Source organism: Cupressus sempervirens, chromosome 4 (assembly GCF_028749045.1).
Source record: "Cupressus sempervirens isolate cs-2001-9-10 chromosome 4, ASM2874904v1, whole genome shotgun sequence".
Lineage (NCBI taxonomy): Eukaryota > Viridiplantae > Streptophyta > Pinopsida > Cupressales > Cupressaceae > Cupressus > Cupressus sempervirens.
This window is the reverse complement of record NC_143121.1, coordinates 267,295,123-267,309,486: the sequence shown is the minus strand read 5'-3', so window position 1 is coordinate 267,309,486 and position 14,364 is coordinate 267,295,123. Positions and strand designations below refer to the sequence as shown.

Sequence of the window (14,364 nt, the reverse complement as noted above, 5' to 3'; positions counted from 1 at the left end):
CCTGAGCACTGGGTTTAATGTGAGTAGGATCGCCTAACCATGCTTCATAATTGGAGAAACGAGCACCGTGAAAGTACATCCCACTTAGCCAAATAAATATGATGGCTAATTGACCAAAATGAGCACTAAATACTTTGCGAGAGATCTCTTCCAAATCATTGGTATGGCTATCAAAATCATGAGCATCAGCTATCGTTTTTGTATATTAATTCAATGTTTCGTCTGTGACTTAACACGGAAATGAATAAAAGAATATTTATTTAATACAAAACAAATTAGGAAATGGTTCAAACCCGTGCAATTCGGCAGACTTCACGTTGGTTCGTGTTGTAACGTGTTAATATGGTTTGATGTAACGGAATTTTATCTATTGAAATAAGGGAGCTTTCAGGGTCGTTGTTTCTAACGATGTGAGATGTGCTAACAAATTAAAAAGACAACCGAGTTCGATTAGAATATTGATTCTAATCGATAGGTACCGATCCACCCGTGGAATATATAAAATCTTTCATAAACAAAATAAAAGTGGATGTGCCCATATTTAGTTCGACACGATGTCTGATCTGTTCTTCTTTATAATAGAAATATTGAAGAATAAGAGTCTGCTCTGGATCGCAGTCGAAAGACTATTTATTCTATTATGAATAATTCCAAATTTTTTTATTTTCGTATTTCCTCTTTACTTTTTCTTTAATGATCTTCTGTATAAGTCGTCAGTTCCTTTAAATAGCAAATAAATTGGATGCTTTTTTTTTCTTTTCATTTCAAACTAGCATCGGATCGTAGGGACAATATGAGCGAGAAAACATAGAAGAGTTTTTTCATTGTATAGGGCTATACGGGCTCGAACCGTAGACCTTCTCGGTAGAACAGATCAAATTTCTTATTACCAAAATGATTTGAACTGTTCCAAGAACCCAACATGCATTTTTATTGCATTGGGCTCTTTCATTAACTGATGGAAAAATCAGTTAGTCTGCCATTCTTTTCCGGAACAGATAATAAGATGGCTCCGTTTGCTTGAAACGAATCATTTTTCGGAAGCAATCCCAAAGTGCTTCAAAAGATTCCCTTGACGTAGGTCTGTCATGCTTAGACATAGATTCTCCAAATGGAGTCTCTCTCACCCCAAAATAAGAATATGAGACTTCATACACCTCAAAGTTCATAGAGCGAAAAGAAATGTTTTTTGAGATCCTCGTACGTATTATACTCATTATGTCTGACATTGAATGCCCCCGAGATTGACCATATCAACTAGATCCATAGTTTGAATCATACAACGAACTTCATCTTTGTCATGCTATTGTTCTCCTAATTCATAGAGTAAGACTCAAATCTATTTTATGAACCGAATGAATCAATAAACTCTTCTGAAAACCATTGGCGCACGTGTAAATGAGGTGCTCTACCTAGCTGAGCTATAGCCCTTCACAGTTTAGTCCTAAAAATAGACTAATAAAATAGATCACTTTCTGTCAAGATGATATTTGATTTAATCATTCTTAAGGGCATATTGTTTATATGTCTAATTATGCCTAGAATTTAGGTATGACTCAATAAAGAACCTACTTAACTCAGTGGTTAGAGTATATTTAGATTGGGATCTTACCAGATAAGTCTAAGTGAAATGTTTTCATATTATGCTTGGGATCTTACCAGATAAGTCTAAGTGAAATGTTTTCTATGGTAATATATTGATCTTTGGTAATGGATATGGGATCTTTGTTTACGATAATAACTTATTATAACCACTACCCACATTGCATAAAATAGTGCACCACAAATAAGAGCTAATGAACAGACCTGCAATCCCATAAAAACACATCACAATTCCTTGTGGAACAAAAAGTATTTGCTGAGATGACAATAAGGGTATCAGGTTCCTACCAAGGTAACTTGAAATTCCGACCACAAAAAATCCTAGTGAACCCAAAAACAGGAGACAAGCAAAAAAAAAATTGCTTATTTTTCTAGACCCTTTTATGGGTTCTACCCAGAGCCATTTGGATCGACGATTCATAACAAATTACGTCCTATTTAATTTGAGGGATTGAACAAATTTTGACTCCCATCCAGAAGTCACTCTCATAAATTGGCTATATTCATAAACTAGCCATATACATATAAGCATTTCACAAAAATAAGAAATCTTTCTATTCAAATGTATTATATAAGCATATTTTGAAGTAGAAGTAAGAAATTCACACACGGGTCTAATATATCTCATACATATGATACCATATACATTATATATTTTTGTTATTTATCATATATGAATTATTGATCATATATGAATAGATCTATAATAATAATAAATCAAATATCACATACCTAGATTGATCATATTCATAAAATTTCGTCATTTTGAATATAAAAGTAAAGAAAAAGCATTGTAACTGCTGGAAGAAACAAGCCCACCAAAGGTACTAAGAGAGAGGGGAAGTTGTTGATTATCATATCAAAAGTATATTATTTTTTTTATCTATTACAAAAATAGATTATAAGATCAAATGAGTAATAGAACCAAATAAGCGGACGTGCCTTTCTTCGTAAAATACCTACTTTTGTAAAGTAATTTATTACTTATACTTTGTAAGATATAAAACAAATGGGACCAATTACCACATCGTATATTGGTAGCTATAAATGATCAAAATAGATCCGTTTCTCAATTCTATTTTTTAAAACTCTTTTTTTTATTAAATAGATAGATTTTTATTAAATAGATAGATTTTTATGAATCTACCCATTTTTCATATATAAGTATAGTTTAATTCTATTTATTGAACTATAATAAAGGTGGATATAGGCATTTGTATTTTTATTTGTAAATGATAGCAAAGGAGAAATATTTATGTATGAAGTTCAATGTCTAGATTTCGTACTTACAGAGAAAAGTGTTAATCTATTTGAGAAAAACCAATATATTTTAAATGTCGATTCGGGATCAAATAAAACAAAGATCAAAAATTGGATTGAACTTTTCTTCAATGTTAAAGTAATAGGAGTCAATAGTTATCGACCTCCGCAAAAGAAAGAAAAAAGAGGAAATAGAAAACAAATAATGAAACATAGAATGCATTATAAACGTATTATTATTACACTAAAACCAGGTGATTCTATTCCACTTTTTCCTTCAAAATGAAACTTATTGGAATTGTCAAACATGAACACCCGTTCGTACAGGACTTTGATTCCGGGCACACGTGATAAATCTCTATCAAATTTTGATGAAAAAGTCCAATCTCATCCACAAAAGAAATTGACTTCTGGCCGGCATCGTTGTGGGAAAGGTCGTAATAACAGTGGAATTATTACCATACGTCATAGAGGAGGAGGTCACAAGCGTCTGTATCGTCAAATTGATTTTCGACAGAATGAAAAAAACATACTGGGAAAAATTGTAACAATAGAGAGTGACCCTAATAGAAGTGCATATATCTGTCTTGTGCACTATAGAAATGGTAAAAAGACATATATTTTGCATCCGAGAGGGATTATGATTGGAGATACTATTATTTCCGGTGCAAGAGCCCCCATATCAATGGGAAATGCCCTACCTTTGAGTGCGGTTTGAATTATTAATTGTACGTAATCGGAAATAACCGATTGGGTTTACAGCAAAACCTTAAAATCTATCACTGATCCAACTAAAATACTTTGATGGGATCAATCCCAAAGGGAAACTGAGGATAAAGAACAGCGGGTGATTGAGTTCAATAGTTTCTGAATTAATTATTGACTCCAGAGATATGATAATATGGAGAAGACTTTATTGTCTGAAGCAGAAACAACTAAGGTAAAGGAACCCTTGTTCTGAAGAAAAAAAACAAGTAACTCACATTTGATTTGATGGTCAAAGGCAGATTCGAAGCTGAACAGTGACAAATAGTTTTTTTATCAAAAAAAATTGATATTTCAAATGCCTCCTACGTTATCCGGAAGATGCGAAAGCATTAACGTAATTTAATAAAGTCATTCATTCTGAATGCTACATGAAAAAATAACATAAGCCAGATGATGGAATAAAGAAACCTAGGATGTACAGAATAAGGACATAAGGAATTGAAAGTATGCCCTTCATCTTAAGCCTCTATATAAAATAGATTCATAATAATCATATTCTATTCACATCCAGATGTAAATAGTATACATTAATTCATTATGGAGGATGAAGATGAAATTGATATTTCAAAATAGGGATTTAGATTTAAATTCAACTATAAGAATACGAGCTGTAGCTAAACATGTACGTATGTCTTCTAATAAAGCACGCAGAGTAGCTCATTTACTTCGTAATTCTACCTATATACAGGCACTTGCGATACTGACTTTCATGGATTATAGAGCATGTGAGCCTATATTCAAAGTACTTGTTTCTGCAGCCGAAAATGCGTGTTCATTTATGGGTATACATAAGCGCTATTTAGCTGTCCTTGCGGCTGAAGTGAATGAAGGTCCTACTTTGAAAAGATTTCGACCTAGAGCTCGGGGTCGTGGTTATCCAATACAGAAATCTACTTGTCATATAAGTATTACATTATTTTATGATTTGGATTTCTGTAATTCAGCTCACGATTAAATAACAGTACGATGAAACATTAAATAGAAACAAAATATCCAAATAGATGATCCATTTATGCCGCAAATATACTACTACTTAAAGTACTAAAAAAATATGTATGGGAAACAAAATAAATCCACTTGGTTTTAGACTTGGTTTTACTCAAAACCATTATTCCCTTTGGTTTGAAGAAAGGGATTATTCCGAAGATCTACGAGAAGATGAGAGAATATATAATTGCATTGAAAATTATGTAAAACATATCAAAAGTTCTATCAATTCTAGTTATGGAGGAATTACACGTATAGAAATTCTGAAACAGACCGAATTGATTTCGGTAAATATATATATTGCATTTGTCGATTTGTTTATTGAAAAAAAAGCGCCAAGAAAAAAAGAAAAAATGAAGGAATTAAGAAAGGAAGTACAAAAAATGCTTGTACAAAGTATGCTTAATTCTGTAAACAGAGAACTTGTAATTTCTATAGAAAAGGTGGATACACCTTATAGAGAACCCAAAATTCTTGCGGAATATATTGCTCTACAACTAAAGGAGAGAGTTGAAATAAGAAAAATAATGAAAAAAGCTATTCAACTAGCTGAAAAGGCAACTGTCGAAGGTGTTAAAATAAAAATTTCTAAAAATCGAATACTTTCAACAAAGATTAGAATATCTCTTGTCCATTTCCAAACAAAACAATTTTAAAAAGAGAGTGTTAGATCCAATTGAATTATCGACTATTCAACATTGGGGTTGGTTTGGGGATCCCAATGAATTTCATTATACTGGAATTAATAAGTTTATCTCGGAGAATATGAATCCTTCGAAGATTCTCTGGGCCAAGATTAATGAAAATGTTTGGGACAAGCTTAATGAAAATGGCACAAAATCTAAATCAATTCCTAATCTTGAATCCAAACAAACATTAAATGAGAAAAAACCGATAATTGAATTTATTATTGACGTCTTTGATAATGGAAAAAATTACATGGAATTATTGGAACTATTTAATAATGCGGGTCTTTCGGAAATATTTGATAATCAAGACAATTGGTTGAATCCTTTAAAACTCTCTAATCAAAATTCATTGAGAGCTTCTTTTCACAAAGCAAATACCTTTGAATTTTTAGATTATTTACACCGTCCTCGTCTTTTTTATAAAAAAAGATTGGCTTCTTACATGGGAAGGATTCATATCAAAAATAAGAATGTAACATATGGACAATTATTAAATTTAGTTTTCATTCCTAACAATCTGGTTTCTTCGTCTATTAACGAAATGAGAGCTGTGTACTCAGAGAAAGAAACTATCTCACTCATAAAGTCACAAGTTAATATATTATTGGATAAATATTTATGTGACAAAGTGCTAATTCATGATTTGCATAAATCGTCTAATTTCTTTGATAAATTGAATTCTATTATTCGTAGAAATATTAATTTCTCGATTGAAGATATTTCTAAAACTCCTTTAATAAGCCTACAAATTGTCAATTTTGACAAAAACTCTTGCTATCCTTTTTTAAATAGTTCAGATTTAGAAGAAAAGACCTCTAGCCAGTATTCTCAAAATAGTTTTAGTTCAAACATAGATCTTATTCAAACTCAATCTTATCAAGATGATCTATTGTCCGAAATATCTTTGCGAATGAATCAATTTGCAGAAAAAGCAAAATATAGTTCAACAGAAAGAGATATAATAGAAGACAAAACTATAGGTGACTTTATGGAAGACGAAGCCATAGGTGAGTTTATGGAATTCAAATCCATAGGTGACTTTTTTGACAAAGAAAAACTAAAGTTAGTATTTTCAAAACTAAAGTGTTTTGGAATAATTTCTTTTAATCAAAATCAAATAAATATTCTTTTTGATCAAATAAAAAGAAATATTCTTTTTGAGAAATGGGGTTTGTTTCAAACACATAAGTCATGGTAAGCCGGTAGCTCTTTCCATTGTTCAAGCACGATTAGTTGGATTAGCTCACTTTTCTGTAGGCTATATATTCACCTATGCAGCTTTCTTAATCGCCTCTACATCAGGTAAATTCGGTTAATTCTTTTTATACACAGTTTTTAGATTTTTAAATCCAATCTCTGTGTATAATCATCTGTGTATAAAAAGAAGGAGTAATCCACGTAATACTTCTCCATCTCAAATTTGATCTATATTCTTTATATAAAGTAGCTGAATCATTATGGCAAGAAAAAGTCTCATTCAAAGAGAGAAAAAGAAACAAAGATTGGAAAGGAAATATAATTTGCTTCGCCAATCTTTGAAAAAAGAGATGAGCGAAGTCTCATCACTGGATGAAAAATTGGAAATTTATAGAAAATTACAATCTCTACCGCGTAATAGTGCACCTACACGTCTTCGCCGACGTTGTTTGAAGACTGGAAGACCGAGAGCCATTTATAGAGACTTTGAATTATCCGGATATATAATCCGTGAAATGGCTCACGCATGTTTGTTGGCTGGGGTAACAAAATCGAGTTGGTAGGGTAAAGAAAAGAATTATTTAAAGTTATTGTTATGATAGAAATAAAGTTATTGTTACGATAGAAAAGTCCCTCCCTATATAAGGGAGGGAGAATAGAATACCCAAGGGATTGCTCGATGTACCCATTATAATGGTATTATAAGAAAGGTTAATATGAAGGGATAACGCGGAGTAGAGCAGTTTGGTAGCTCGCAAGGCTCATAACCTTGAAGTCATGGGTTCAAATCCCGTCTCCGCAAAGACACAATAAATTTCATATATCTTGGCTATATGTTATAAATACGATACAAATACGACTAAACCAATACGATAACTTTCTATTCTACAGATAGGCGGGTAGCGGGAATCGAACCCGCATCTTCTCCTTGGCAAGGAGAAATTCTACCATTCAACCATACCCGCATTTGACTCGTTATATGGGTATATATTAATACCCATATATTACCATTCTATGGAGGTCAATTTTTCTATTTCAATAGATTTATTGATCAATTATAAATCATATTAATAAATAACCTCTCCCTTGAGCACTTTCATTACCTGGTTTTTTTATTTCTCATAAATTAAATTCCTTTGTGAATTAATTTAGGCCCAGGGGGAGGAAGGATAAAAAGATCAATATATCTTAAGATATGAAAGAATTTAGAATACCTACTAAAAAGACTAATCCAATCCATAATGATACACCTGAAAATAGTACATTTTTTTGACTTGACCAGCCATTAGGAGAGGAAAGTGCGACAGGTACACCAATTACTAGTAGAATTGAAATCGCAATTAATGCAAACACAGACGATTGGAACGCAATAGTCATGATTGTAATCTTAAAAGCTTCCAACAGATTCAAAAGGCTATACCATTCGATCCCTATCCGGTCTTTTTAATTAAAATGCACTACGGATTTTTATTTGATCATAAATTTTTATTTGATCATAAATGAATCGAAATTTTAGAATTTCGAGTATAAAGAAAGAATAATAAAATTTTATTTTTATCATCATAATAGTTATATATATATATAACTATTAGCCCTATAGACAGATATTATCTGTCGGGATAAAATGAGTTATGCTCATTGGGGAGAGATGGCCGAGTGGTTGATGGCTCTGGTCTTGAAAACCGGTATAGTTAAAAACTATCGAGGGTTCGAATCCCTCTCTCTCCTTTTGTTGATCAAACAATTTAACCTAGCTTATGAAAAAAAAAAAAATCCTAGATATAACTTAGTTCAGTACAAATAAAAATGCTCGGCTATATATAGTATAGCCGAGCAACAAGGATTCAGTTGGAAGAATAATGGCAAAGGATATAACTATCCTTCTAATATCTAAAAATAAATTAGATATTTATAGTTTTATCTCTGGTTTTTTATAGTTTTATCTCTGGTTTAATTAAGAGGGGTCATGGAAAGAACAGGTTCAAAATCACGATCAATTCCTTTCTCAAATCCTGCTGCAGCTGCACGAGCTCTTCCTGCATGCCACAAATGACCTACGAAAAAGAAAAATCCTAGAACAAAATGAGAAGTGGCTAACCAACTTCGAGGTGAGACATAATTGACCGCATTAATTTCGGTAGCTACACCACCCACAGAATTTAAAGAACCTAAAGGAGCATGAGTCATATATTCTGCTGAACGTCGTTCTTGCCAAGGTTGTATGTCTTTTTTCAGCTTACTCAGGTCCAAACCATTAGGACCTCTTAAAGGTTCCAACCAGGGAGCACGAAGATCCCAAAAACGCATCGTTTCCCCTCCAAAAATAATTTCTCCAGTAGGAGAACGCATAAGATATTTACCTAAACCAGTGGGCCCTTGGGCAGACCCCACACTAGCTCCAAGACGCTGGTCTCTAACTAGAAAAGTAAATGCTTGTGCTTGAGAGGCCTCTGGGCCGGTAGGTCCATAGAATTCACTGGGATAAGCTGTATTGTTAAACCAAACAAAACAACAAGCAATGAAACCAAAGGCAGAGAGAGCTGCCAAACTATAAGATAAGTAAGCTTCTCCGGACCATACAAACGCACGGCGAGCCCACGCAAAAGGTTTTGTTAAGATGTGCCAGATACCACCGAAGATACAAATGGAACCTAACCACACATGTCCTCCAATTAGATCTTCTAGATTGTCCACACTAACAATCCATCCCTCCCCTCCAAAAGGGGATTTTAGTAAATAACCAAATATAGTACTTGGATTAAGCGTAAGGTTCGTAATTTTTCTTATATCTCCACCGCCGGGAGCCCAGGTATCATATATGCCACCAAAATACAAAGCCTTAAACACTAGGAGAAAAGCACCAACACCTAGCAAGATTAGGTGAATACCTAAAATTGTGGTCATTTTGTTCCTATCTTTCCATACATAACCAAAAAATGGAAAAGATTCTTCTAAAGTTTCGGGTCCAATTAGCGCGTGATAAATACCACCGAAGCCTAAAACTGCAGAAGAAATTAAGTGAAGTACCCCGGATACAAAATAGGGAAAAGTGTCCACAATTTCCCCACCAGGACCGACTCCCCATCCTAGAGTAGCTAGATGGGGAAGTAAAATCAATCCTTGTTCATACATAGGTTTTTCTGGTACAAAATGAGCCACCTCAAATAAATTCATTGCCCCAGCCCAGAATACAATTAATCCGGCATGAGCCACATGAGCTCCAAGTAATTTGCCTGACAAATTAATAAGTCGAGCATTACCAGCCCACCAAGCGAAACCAGTGGTTTCTTGGTCACGACCAGCTAAAGTTAGAGTTCCATTAAAGAGCGTTTCCACGGGGTAGAACCTCCTCAGGGAATATAAGATTTTCATGAGGCTGATCCTGAGCCGCCATCCAAGCACGAATACCTTCGTTCAAAAGAATATTTTTTGTATAAAAAGTCTCAAATTCAGGATCTTCTGCTGCACGAATCTCCTGGGAAACAAAATCATAAGCACGTAAGTTTAGAGCTAGGCCAACTACTCCAATGGCACTCATCCATAAACCGGTCACCGGCACAAATAACATGAAGAAATGTAACCAACGTTTATTGGAAAAAGCAACCCCAAAAATTTGGGACCAGAAACGGTTCGCAGTGACCATAGAATAAGTCTCTTCGGCTTGAGTTGGGTTAAAAGCACGGAATGTATTTGCACCATCACCGTCTTCAAATAAAGTATTTTCTACGGTAGCACCGTGAATAGCACATAGAAGAGCAGCACCCAATACTCCGGCAACTCCCATCATATGAAATGGATTCAAGGTCCAATTATGAAAACCTTGAAAAAAGAGGATAAATCGGAAAATAGCTGCTACGCCAAAACTAGGTGCAAAAAACCAACCAGACTGACCTAATGGATAGATCAAGAATACGGAAACAAAAACAGCAATCGGAGCAGAGAACGCAATTGCATTATAAGGTCGTAATTGCACAGATCGAGCAAGTTCAAATTGGCGTAACATAAAGCCTATTAGACCAAAAGCACCATGAAGAGCAACGAAAGTCCATAGACCACCTAATCGACACCAACGAGTAAAATCTCCTTGTGCTTCAAGACCCCATAATAGTAGCAAAGAATGTGCCAAACTATTAGCAGGCGTAGAAACTGCAGCAGTTAAAAAATTACAACCTTCCAAATAGGAACTGGCCAACCCGTGAGTATACCACGAAGTCACAAAAGTTGTGCCCGTGAACCATCCACCTAGTGCAAAATAAGCACAAGGAAAAAGCAATAAACCGGACCAACCCACAAAAACAAAACGGTCTCTGCGTAGCCAGTCATCCATAATATCAAATAAAGTTTGTTCCTCTTTGGAAGACTTTCCAAGGGCTATAGTCATAGTAATCCTCCTATTTAACTATTTCAACCTTTTCCGAACACCCTATTCGATAGAATCAAAGGGTATACACTGTTTTATATTGAAATATTTATGGACAATTTTTCATCCATCATCCCTTTCAATAAATCGGGTTTCGAAGATTCCTTATTGGCACGGATTTTATATTGAAACCGAATTACTTATATATAGTAAATGCATGATAATTCGAAGTTGTTTCTATTTTCTTTTTTTCTTATCTTTTTTTTATCTCAATTCCAATCTATTTTCCACTGGTAGAATGACCAAAATAAAATGTCTTGTACAAACATAGTAAGAATGTTTGGTACATCATAATCGAATTATGCTTTTAAAGATAAAAGGAAAATACTTCCATCTAGAATTCAGACTTACATATCCATTTGTTTTTTTTTTTGAAAGAAAAAAATCATTCGACAGAATATCCAATTAACAACCAAATATGAGAGTATTTGAATAATTTCATGAAGGTTCACTTTCAAAATCTACCTCAATTTTCAATATAAGAATAACTTATATTATTAATCAGTCAATGGGTTAGGTTCACTTACTTCTCATTTTTATTTAGTTTTATAAGTAATACGTACTAATTGAAATTAGTCATTTTTCAATGAAAAATACGAAAGTGAAGTATATTATGCCTAATCTTATACTATTCCTCGTCTTATTAGTAGCGAGATATAAGAAAAAAAGTTCTATCTAAAAAAAAACAAAATTCTATATGTTAGTTATGCTATTATACCAAGTAGAAAGTGTAGAATGATTAGCTCATAAGGACCACCGTTGTATAGCCATTCATCAACAGAAGCTGCTTCCCAGATGGGATAGAAATGCAGACCGATGGCTGCAGAGGTAGGAATAATAGCACCGGAAATAATATTGTTTCCATAAAGAAGAGAACCGGAAACAGGTTCACGAATACCATCAATATCTACTGGAGGAGCGACAATGAAAGCGATAATGAATACAGAGGTTGCAGTCAATAGGGTAGGAATCATCAAGACACCAAACCATCCAATGTAAAGACGGTTTTCAGTGCTAGTGATCCAATCGCAAAAACGATTCCATAGGCTTGCACTTTCGCGTCTTTCTAGAATTGCGGTCATGGTTATAACTTGGTTTATTTAATCATTAGAAGCTCCCAAGCATACACATAAGGCTTGTTATTCAACAGTATAATATGAGTCATATCTGTATGTCAACCAACATTTTGACATGGTTATAAATATTCATAAAATTCATAGTATCCTCTTCCTTCCATAAACTATATGCACATATATTGAAATGGTTTTCAATAGTATCCGTAGATATTAATACCTACGGTATTAATGCGCTCTATTGGCATTCCTTCTTTCTTTATGATTCAAGGTAATAAATATTATTACCTTGGAGTTAAATGTGATTAGACAAAACTCTTTCGATGGGTAAGAAAGACCCTTTCATTTCTTAAGGATGATTCCCGAATAGTGGGATGCTACCTATCTTGCTTGTTAAGAGCAATGGATAACATTGAATTGCATTGGATCTGCAATAAGTAGACAAAATACTTTTAGGTGCTAGATTCTGGTACTCTGGGTTGCCCGGGACTTGAACCCGGAGCTCATCGGATGGAGTGGATTATCTGCTCTTTTTAATAGGAGCAAGAAATCTCTCCCCAAACCGTGCTTGCAATTTTCATTGCACACAGCTTTCTCCATGTAGTGATTTGATCCATCATTTGGTTGGATTTCCGGTTGGAAAAGATCTATAGCATCATAAATTGATCCTGGCAATTGCTCAATAAGCATTTCATTGGTCAAAATCAGTTTTCTATTTGTTTTTTCCGCATCTTTTGCCAGAAATTAGCCAGGGGGTTTATCTGGCTAATTTCTGAATTCCAAATTCGTTCTCTCTGTGAACGAGTTTTTGAAAGGGACGAAGAAATGGATTCTCTTTCTTTTGAAAATGATTTTGTAAAGAGTTCCGAACCTAATTGTTCTCGAACTACACGTATAGTACTTTTATGTTTACAGGCCAAAGTTTTAGCACATGAAATTAAAAGTATATACTTTATATGATATAAACCATCTTGATTGATGGATCCACTGTAGTAATGAAAAAGATTTATCCAAATTTGATCGAATCGATCGAGAATATCATCATCTGATAGACTGGTCCAAGACAATTTACTAATTGGCCACCCTGAGATGTCACAAAACTTTTCTTTAGCTAAAGAAAAAAGAATTGATTTAATCGGAGCTGTTGAGTTTAATTCATTGGTAATAAGATCGGTAATGAATAAATCATCTAGCATTTTGGCTCTAACCACGAGAGGTCTCATTTTAACATGCATAAAAAACCCTAAAAAAAAAAAAGAAATCTTGGATAATTCAAGACTGCATATCCTATACGGTTGAAACCAAAGATGAAAATAATATTGCCAAAAATGAAACAGATGATATCTACATATCCTCTCATACCTACTAATTGGTGAACTTGAGATATACTTCCTCTAGCTCCTGAAAAGGACATCATATGTACTGGATTAAGAGGATCAGTCATCTTAAAATTCGGATTCATTTCTCGTTTCAAATATTCACTGGTAGCATGCCATATCTCAATCAATTGACGTAATTTTTCCACTGCATGTACATTTCCATAATCATGATGTCTTTCCGAAGCAAACCCTTGTTGCTGCACATCTTGGATAAGCCATAGTTTAGCTGGTGTTGTTAAAAGATCATCAATTCCTAATGAAATAGCTGCATCGGTAGCTTGCTGGAAACCTAAAATCTTCAGTTGATCTAATACATGTGATGTATATGTCATTCCAAATTGATTTACGAATCTTTTAATAAGGTGCTTCATAACAAATTTATCCATCCCTTTATTAAAAAAGGGCACTTCAAAAGGAAAGGGTACTTTTAATTTAGGTTGTATCATAAAAAGAAGGTATTTTCAATTTAGGTTGTATCAATAAAATATTTCCATTTTGGATAAAATCTCCCCATTTTGGGTTGGGGAGTAGGAATCAGCAATGGGTTTAAGCTCCAAAGCTCCTTTAATCTTTATCTCTGCATCAATGAAAGGATCATAAGATTAATAACATTAAATTCTGAATAGTGACAGTTCTTGTCGGATATCATAAGTCCACAAGCCTTTTATAGCTTCTTCTATTTCTCGATTAAAACGAATACGACCAACGGTCGTTCGAATGTATTTATTAAGTATTTCCCCCACTCTACATTTTCTTATTCGAAAATGATCATAGATTTCGTAGAAGGTACCGAAAGATTCATATTGAACTTCGATAGGAAGTTCTCGATTTACTGAATTAATAATAGAGGTATCTATATCTCTCCTCCATCGGAGCCATAAAGGACTGTCTAAATCAATTTGTTTTTGTTCATAAGCTTTAAGCGCATCATCATAGCTATAAAACGAAGGTGAGACGATCTTCTTTTTTGAATTATTCGGGTGGTATCT

General features: G+C 33.9%; 2 non-coding genes across 2 annotated transcripts; one reads left to right on the top strand and one right to left on the bottom strand.

Annotated features, from left to right (window-relative positions):
* Positions 1 to 7,397: 7,397 nt before the first annotated feature.
* On the bottom strand, positions 7,398 to 7,468 carry TRNAG-GCC (transfer RNA glycine (anticodon GCC)). Its single transcript has one exon. It is a non-coding gene; the product is annotated as a tRNA-Gly (tRNA).
* Positions 7,469 to 8,145: 677 nt separating this feature from the next.
* Positions 8,146 to 8,231, top strand: TRNAS-UGA (transfer RNA serine (anticodon UGA)). The gene has a single exon. It is a non-coding gene; the product is annotated as a tRNA-Ser (tRNA).
* The last annotated feature ends 6,133 nt before the right edge of the window (positions 8,232 to 14,364 follow it).